This window comes from Elaeis guineensis, chromosome 8 (genome assembly GCF_000442705.2).
Source record: "Elaeis guineensis isolate ETL-2024a chromosome 8, EG11, whole genome shotgun sequence".
NCBI lineage: Eukaryota > Viridiplantae > Streptophyta > Magnoliopsida > Arecales > Arecaceae > Elaeis > Elaeis guineensis.
This window is the reverse complement of record NC_026000.2, coordinates 18915141-18915346: the sequence shown is the minus strand read 5'-3', so window position 1 is coordinate 18915346 and position 206 is coordinate 18915141.

Below are 206 nucleotides of genomic sequence, written 5' to 3'. Positions count from 1 at the left end.
ATTCGTTTTCTATAAGTTTCTCCTAAAATTTCTCCAAATTACAGCAAGAATATAATAAAGATTTACACTATAAATAATAAAGATTCCTAATGAGATTCACATCATAAGTAATATAGATTTACACCATAAATAATAACGATTCCTGATATAAAGATTTCTAATTCATTCCTCATTATAAAGATTTCTAATACTTCCCCTCAAGTTGG